Source organism: Microcebus murinus, chromosome X, assembly GCF_040939455.1.
Source record: "Microcebus murinus isolate Inina chromosome X, M.murinus_Inina_mat1.0, whole genome shotgun sequence".
Lineage (NCBI taxonomy): Eukaryota > Metazoa > Chordata > Mammalia > Primates > Cheirogaleidae > Microcebus > Microcebus murinus.
The window spans coordinates 42,413,463-42,421,442 of record NC_134136.1 but is presented as its reverse complement, the minus strand read 5'-3'; the positions used below and the strand labels follow the sequence as shown (position 1 = coordinate 42,421,442).

Sequence of the window (7,980 nt, the reverse complement as noted above, 5' to 3'; positions counted from 1 at the left end):
AGCCTGAGGGTGATCCAGTCCAACCATGTCATTTTATGGAAAAAGGAACTTAGCTTCAGAGAAATTTGCTATTTGCCCCACAATACTAGGAATTGGCAGAGCAAGACTAGAGAACTGGTTTCCTGAGTCACCTTTTATTGCCTATCAAGGTAATTTTAGGAGAGGAAGGCAGTGATGGGATATTTTTATTTTTTCATTGTCAAGACATACGTAGAGAACCGGGTTCCGAGCCAGGCTATGGAGCAGGTCAATGAGATAAAAGAGAAGGGCAACAAGGCCCTGAGTGCTGGCAACATTGACGATGCCTTACAGTGCTACTCCGAAGCCATTAAGTTGGATTCCCAGAACCATGTGCTCTATAGCAATCGTTCTGCAGCCTATGCCAAGAAAGGAGACTACCAGAAGGCTTACGAGGATCGCTGCAAGACAGTTGACGTAAAGCCTGACTGGGGCAAGGGCTATTCTCCAAAAGCAGCAGCTCTTGAGTTCTTAAATCGATTTGAAGAAGCCAAACGAACCTATGAAGAGGGTTTAAAACATGAAGCAAATAACCCTCAGCTCAAAGAGGGTTTACAGAATATGGAGGCCAGGTTGGCAGAGAGGAAATTCATGAACCCTTTCAACATGCCCAATCTCTATCAGAAGTTGGAGAGTGATCCTAGGACAAAGACGCTGCTCAGCGATCCTACCTACCGGGAACTGATAGAGCAACTACGAAATAAGCCGTCTGACTTGGGCACGAAACTACAAGAGCCCCGTATCATGACTACTCTCAGTGTCCTCCTCGGAGTAGATCTGGGCAGTATGGATGAGTAGGAAGAGGTTGCAACACCACCTCCTCCTCCTCCTCCTCCCCAAAAGGAGACTAAGCCAGAGCCAATGGAAGAAGACCTTCCAGAGAGTAAGAAGCAGGCACTAAAGGAAAAAGAGTTGGGGAATGATGCCTAAAAGAAGAATGACTTTGATGCAGCCTTGAAGCTTTACTACAGAGCCAAGGAACTGGACCCCACCAACATGACGTACATTACCAACCAAGCAGCGGTATGCTTTGAAAAGGGTGACTACAATAAGTGCCGGGAGCTTTGTGAGAAGGCCATCGAAGTGGGGAGAGAAAACCGAGAAGACTATCGACAGATTGCCAAAGCTTACGCCCGAATTGGTAACTCCTACTTTAAAGAGGAAAAGTACAAGGATGCCATCCACTTCTATAACAAGTCTCTGGCAGAGCACCGAACCCCAGATGTGCTCAAGAAATGCCAGCAGGCAGAGAAAATTCTGAAGGAGCAAGAGCGGCTGGCCTACATAAACCCTGACTTGGCTTTGGAAGAGAAGAACGAAAGCAATGAATGTTTTCAGAAAGGGGACTATCCCCAGGCCATGAAGCATTATAAAGAAGCCATTAAAAGGAATCCATGAGATGCCAAATTGTACAGCAATCGAGCTGCCTGCTACACCAAACTCCTAGAGTTTCAGCTCGCGCTTAAGGACTGTAAGGAATGTATCCAGCTGGAGCCAACCTTTATCAAGGGTTATACCCGGAAAGCAGCTGCCCTGGAAGCGATGAAGGACTACACAAAAGCCATGGATGTGTACCAGAAGGCACTAGATCTGGACGCCAACTGTAAGGAGGCGGCAGAAGGTTACCAGCGCTGCATGATGGCCCAGTACAACCGACACGACAACCCGGAAGATGTGAAGCTGCGGGCTATGGCCGACCCTGAGGTGCAGCAGATAATGAGTGACGGGCCATGCGGCTCATCCTGGAGCAGATGCAGAAGGACCCCCAGGCACTCAGCGAACACTTAAAGAATCCTGTAATAGCACAGAAGATCCAGAAGCTGATGGATGTGGGTCTGATCGCCATTCGGTGATGACTTGGTCATGCCTCCCCTTCCCTTCACCGTCGTGTGGAAAGAGGGCTGGGACCGCGGCCAGCAGCGCGGAGCAGAAGGGAGAGAAGAGGGAGAGAGAACAGCTTATCTCTATATATTTATACATACCTACGTGGAAGACACAGAGACTTGTACTCGCGTCATTTGTGCAGCCGCTGCCTCTGGGCCCTCCCAGCACACGCATGGTCTCTTCACTGGTGCCCTCGAGTTCCATGTCTTTCCCCTGCCCCTCAGTGGCTGCTCTCCCATAGCTGGTTATTTTTTATTTGGGGCAGTGGGCATGTGTGGGAGGGAAGGGTGTTCTTCCCAACCCCAGGTCCCAGCTGTCTTCACATTGTTAACTCCACGGTCCCTTCTCCAATAAAACGAGCCTGTCTGGCGTGGTTATAAAAAAAAAAAAGACATATCTAGAGCATTTTAAAATTTAGAAAACTGCTAAAAAGTTTCACTTCAGGGTGAGATTTTTGCTACCATTTTGAATTACCTCTTCTCAAATAAATGGGAGGTAAAAATATATGCATCAAAAACATGAAATTGGGCAAGTAATTGACTAAGTTGTTCCTTTTCTTATTCCTTCTATTATGTTTTGTGACATTAAAATATGCATTTCTATATTTCTTAAATCAATTCACAAATCTTCACAGAGTCATTGTAAGGCTTTTCATGAGCAATATGCTTCACATGTTCTCATCTGTTTACAGCTATTGTCTTTGCTTCTCTTCTCTTTCCACTACATTGGACAAGGGGCCTCTCCTCTTTCACTCCTCCCCTCCATCCCCCAGCCTTTTTTCTCATTAGGGTTGTCAGCTTCATGGGTTCTGTTATTTAAGCTTAGGCAGAGAGAAGAGATGGAATTGGGGTCCTTCCTAAAGAGTAGAGCTCTTTAGGAAAAAAAAAATGCATTCCTTTCTCTTTTCTTCTTTCTTTCTTTTTTCTTTTTTTTTGTCCCTTATCTTTCCCATGTGATGAATAAGAACAGTTTGTGATGGATCCCCTGTGCTCACTCTGATACACAGCTGGTGAATTGTTTAGCACTCGGCATGTAGCCTGACCTGCACCAACACCAAGAGCTGCAGAACTGGGGCCAGGCACGTAGCTTCTGTCTTAGCTGTGTACAGAAAACTCACAAAGCTGAATTTAGGGAGTGAGAAAAATGATAAAAGTGCCTAAGTATGAAATATTCTAATTCCTTTCTATCAATTCATTTCCTCTATACACAGGAAATCTTACAGTCTAATTATCCACCTAAGTGTTAATACAACTTCCAATTAATTACTCAGGGTATTTTGCTGTCTTCCACTTGGAAGAGAAAGTGAATGATCATAATAAACCTGGTGTTAGAGATTTTTTTCCTGTTTGTTGACAACACAAATAACCACAAATTCTGTTACCTTCTATATTTAGACTAGTAAAGAGTGATTATTATTCAACCTAATAATCCAAAAATGTATCACATGTTCAAACTTAAAAGAGTTTAAGTTTTGGTGCACATATTAATTCGATGAAGAAAAACAATATTCTTTAGAATATTTTTACTTAAAAATGTTTGAACAAAAATTAATTTAGCTTATCCTACATTCAATCAGAAAATCTATTAATATGTGGTCAAGACATTCTATTCCCTGAGCATTTTGTTCAGGTTTCATAATATAGTATGTATCCCTAAAGCCATGTTACAGACATGGTTTTCAAACAATTCCATTCCTATTAAATTCAAAGAAATATATGTATTTTTAAATACAAAAAATATTTTTCGGTTCTACCACATTTTTCATTGTGGTGTCAAATATTCTATGTTTATTGGGTAAAAAATACATTCAATAGGAGAGCTGCAAACCTTATTAATGTGACTACTTCATTTTCTGGGCTGAATCCTGTCTATTGCACTTCTTCATTTAGATATTCAGATAAATCATGTACTTTCACAATCTTGGAGAAGCATTACCAGCTGTATATTTAGGCATATTCAGCAAATGTGATATTTGCTTAAGAATATATGAGCTATTTGTTTGTTAAGAACTTTCTGCAGAGGAATAGGAGGGAACATTTTGTGTTTTTTTCCATTATTATACAAAGTACCAGATAATAATAATAACAATTATTTTCTTTCATTAAGTAGCCCACTGAAAATCCATTCATGCTCAAGTGCTTTTGTTAAGTAACATTCACCATTTGTTCTAATTTTTAATACAAAAAGGGTTTTCCATAATTGCAGCCTTACATGCTGAACTGGTGCTTTAAAATAGATGCAGCATCTGCTGATTTTCATATTTCAGAACACAGAAACAAGTAAAAAGAAATGAACTGAAACACCTTTAAAAGATAGCAAATAAATGCCTTCACCATTAGCTTTTGAATTTAATTTTAAACTCCCTTGGACTTACTTATTCTTTGGTTTTTTTTTTTTTTATAGAGACGGGGTCTCACTCTTGCTCAAGCTGGTTTCGAACTCCTGACCTTGAGCAATCCGCCCGCCTCGGCCTCCCAGAGAGCTAGGATTACAGGCGTGAGCCACCGCGCCCGGCACTATTCTTTGGTTTTAATAAGAGCTGATGCTTTTTTTTCCAGATGTTGTTACTGCTTTAGTTTTGTGACTAATAAATTGTGCAGTAGCATATATAATGCTATCTGAGCATGTACTTCAGTAATTATACTACCTCACTAGTAAATGATTATACTGTTACTAACTCACCTCACCTGGAAAAGTTTCCTACAGGCTTCCCCCTTTCCTCTAAAAACTGATGGATTGTTTATAGCTACCTTAGTTATGTTTGTGTGGGAGAATGGGGAGTATATTTAACTCTACAGGAGTTTGACTCCTTTTTGTGAACCACATGCTCAATTTGAAATATATGTTCCTCTAAGTGTTCCTTTAAACATTTTGTGTTCAAATTAAAAGCATCTATCCTGTATACACCTACATAGTCATTATGTGTATAATAAGTTTTTCAGTGAAAAATGAAAAAAAATTAGCCAGTGATAGAACTGCCCACCATGAACAGGAATTCAGCTCTCAGACCTTATCATGGCTCTGCAATCCAGAGGCAATAGATATGAGGTTCTCTGGGTATGTACACTTAGGGATGAGAAAGAAATCACTGGCCCAGAATCCCCTGGAAGACACAGTTGTAAAACTACAATTATACATTTTATTTAATTTTTTATTAATATAGGAAGGTAAAATATAGGACCACTTTGTTCTACATTGATGAGAGTTAGCATCTTGGACTGCCATCATAAGCAAATATGTGTGAACCGTACACTGTAGTTCACAGTTGTTAAATGCTTCACATGGTCAATGCCTAGAAGCAATCAAACTGCCATGTCTGGTATTATTGACAATTTTCGGATGATTTTCAGTAAGATGCCCAAGAATAATGTCTAGTGGCAGACATTTGAGAGATGAACCCAAGAACATTATCTCCATATTAACATATAGTGAATTATTTAGCATATTAACATATATAACATATATAGAAAGAATGCTCTCAGCTGGAAGCATCATCTCATGTGCCTCACTCATTCATTCAACAAATACTTATTGAGCCAGATAGTGTTCTAGTTATGTGAATATAGCAGTGACTAAAGAACAAAAATTTTCCTGCCCTCATGGAGCTTACATTCTAGTGAGGGAGATAGACTATAAACAAAATAAGTAAAATAGTGTACTAGATAATGATAAGTGCTATAAAGGAAAAAAAAAAACAATGAAGGAAGGTAAGAAATTGTGTGTGTGGGAAGGTTGTAATTTTAAATAGAATGGTTAGGAAAGACCCTGATGAGAAGTAACACTTGAGCAAAGGGCTGAAGGAGATGAAGGCATCAGCTATAGAGAAATCTGGTGGAAGAGTGTCAAAAATAAACGCATGCAAAGTCCCTGAGCTTCAGTGCATGGGACATGTGTTAAAGGAACACACTAAAGCAGCCTGAGTAGAGTGGGAGAGAGGGGAAAGTAGAAGAACACGAGGTCAGAGTAATAAGAGGGAAAGGAGAATGTCTCTTTTAGCTAAGAAGAGGCCATCATAAAGTTTTTGGCTTTTTATATGTCTGTGATGGGAAGCCATTGCAGGGTTTTGAACAGAGAGGAGTGAAATGATTTGACTTAGATTTTAATTGAATCATTCTGACTGCTATGTTGAGAACAGACTGTAGGGGGCAAGAGTGGAAGCAAGAAATAGACTACTTATGCACTCTGGCAATAATCCAGGCGAGAGATGATGGGAGTTTAGAATACGATTGTGCAAAGTGGTTAGATTTGGAATATATTTTGAAGGAGCACAGTTGGATGTAGAATGTGAGAAAAATAAAGATATCAAGATTGTCAAATGTTCTACATATTTTCAAATGATTCCCTCTCTTTAATTACAGTATTAGAAACACTTTAAAAAATTTATGTATGTAATTGATTCACATTTGAAACTTATCAGTACAATTTCTTATTTAAGAGAAACACACGGTGAAACCACAGGAAAAGAGTTTTTAAATAAATAATTTGCCCACTCTCAAATTTTTGTTTTTCATGTTGTTGTTTATGTATGTTATTGAGTTTTCAAAAAGCAAGATACATCTGATTTTCATAAAACATAAGATCCTTCAGTGACTTTTGTAGATCAGGACATTTTTCCTGAATAGAGTCATGTAGTCTATTCTTAACAGCAGAGGACAGAGCAGTAGTTCAAGTATATCCATATTTTGTGTAAGATAACACAGAAAAAGCCTAGCTGGCTGCTTAGGCTATATCTGACAGAGTGTCTATATGTATAGGGGAGAGGGTCACAATGCATACAGAGTCTACTTATCAGGGATTTGAGAGGCAATGTTCACAGTGAAAAGCATTACTGCCAGATAAAATTCTCCTTTAGTATAGAGATTGCATGAAGAACTGAATTATCTTAACGGGCTAGTATAATCCAAGTATAATAATCAGATGCATTTTTGCCTCTATAGGGATGGAGTTTTCAAAAATGGAATCTTCTCTCTTTCATGGTACTGAAGAAATGGAAAAATTGTAATACTTTGAGTCCCTTATTGTAATGTATGTTTTTATCAGTCATCAAAACTTTCTTTTCCCATTTCAATTCTTCCTCATGATAGACTGATTATAGGTCATTGTTATATTTAAAATTGATGTCTTCTTTTAAAGGAGGTGCATCCAACTTACAGGATCCCTAGTCAAATTGGCAACATGCTCAGAGATTATCTCTTACACGGGCCATTTTCCTGAAAATATTTTCCCAGGCAGTTAATTTTATCTATTTTGTTTTGATTCTTCCTTTAAATTTCCAGTTCAGACCATAATATATCCTGACCTCATCTAAAAATTCTGGGAACACATTGTATTTTGAATTTACGGTTCTATTGACTGAATACAATTCACATGGAGACATCTATTGTTTCAAAAGTTACATAATGCATTTTAAACCACTAAAGGAATAAGACTTTGGTATTCTTAATTTTAGTCAAATGCATCCCGAGTTCTGTCAGGTCTCACCCACACTAAGGTATATTCAAAAGCTGTTCCTCTGGGATTAGTCTCGTCTCACTGACTTCAGTCACTGATTAAAGGCCGAGTAAAGGTCAGTTGCTTTCAAGAGACCAGTGAGATATTTCCATGCATTTAACCAGTTCTCAAATTGTAATATGAAACCTGCCAAGCGAAGGATTATGAGCAGAAATCAAGACAGATTTCTTTAGTTTCAACCCACTAAATTAAATCTTGTTTTCCTTCAATTTAGTTATCTTCTTGGATAGATAAGGATAACCAAGAAATGTTAGAAGTTTTGAACTTAAAAATAACAACCACATTACGTTCCTTTAAAATAAAGAGCAAAAACCCCAAATGGCTATTTGAGAACATCAATGGAAGTTCTTTCCCATTTTCCTTTATTTACATTTTTGTGATTACATTATATACACTGATATTTAGTGAGGCCATTTTAGATTTTAAAATGCTTTCATGTTTTTATCTTTTCTATTCCTAGCTATACTTTGTAATACTTGAAAATTTTTATTATTGAGGATTAAAACAGAATTTGGCTAATTTTTATATATAGATTCCTCTGTTATTATGTTTCTAAAGGCATAGGAT

General features: G+C 38.4%; 1 pseudogene; it reads left to right on the top strand.

The window, feature by feature from the left end:
- Window positions 1-223: 223 nt before the first annotated feature.
- On the top strand, window positions 224-2,230 carry LOC105863810 (stress-induced-phosphoprotein 1 pseudogene; annotated as a pseudogene).
- The last annotated feature ends 5,750 nt before the right edge of the window (window positions 2,231-7,980 follow it).